We start from the raw sequence: 843 nt of genomic DNA, 5'->3' as shown, positions 1-843 counted from the left end.
TAGCAGCACTATTAAATACTTATATTTTTAAGCATATATAAAGTCATTGTCAATAGACAACAACAAAATACCATTTGAATTTTAGCCGGATCTTGAACTCGAAGAACTGCTGCCGTATGAGCTATGAGAAGGTTGCACCTCTAGGCGCACATGAAGGGAACTCTTGTCCTGAAATGTGGCTCAGAAGGTCAGCTTAATCACGAGCTCACTATGCAAGGGGATAGATATTTAGAGGGTTTCTCTTTCTTCTCTACTACATTACATATATTATATGTATCAAACATGATCAGTCCATGATATGTACTCGACATGACACATTCCGGATGTACCTTCGTGCAAGTTTACATATTGTACACTTTTTTTTGACGCATTGGCCTACTTTTGACCTGTAACATTTTATTGAAGCAGATTAATGAAATTCCTTTCAGAAAAATTGTCTGATTGTTCAATCGCCCTTCTCAGTGCGATGGATAAAATCCATTGAACTATGCGTTGGTTCGAAACTACAATGAACGAAGAACAAAACAACAAGCATTTAATAAAAAAAGGAAAACTTTCAAATAAAAAAAATGACGAAAAGAATATAAATTATGATAAATTTAAATAAAAAAGTCTCTTTTGAAAAATCAACCAACTAAAATTAAAATTTGAAAGACATATTTTTGAAAATGAAATGTGATAAAAAGAACTAGAAAAGAAAATAAATTTGTTGAGTGCATTCTCTCAATTTCAGAGTTTCTTACTCTTTGCTTGTGCAGCACGACTATCCTTGCTTGCATTAACTTTTTGCATCACTGCAAAGTTGCACATTCTGCACAAAACCCCACAAAATTCTGCATATCT

Source organism: Phalaenopsis equestris, unplaced genomic scaffold, assembly GCF_001263595.1.
Source record: "Phalaenopsis equestris unplaced genomic scaffold, ASM126359v1 Scaffold000715, whole genome shotgun sequence".
NCBI lineage: Eukaryota > Viridiplantae > Streptophyta > Magnoliopsida > Asparagales > Orchidaceae > Phalaenopsis > Phalaenopsis equestris.
This window is presented reverse-complemented; position numbering follows the sequence as displayed.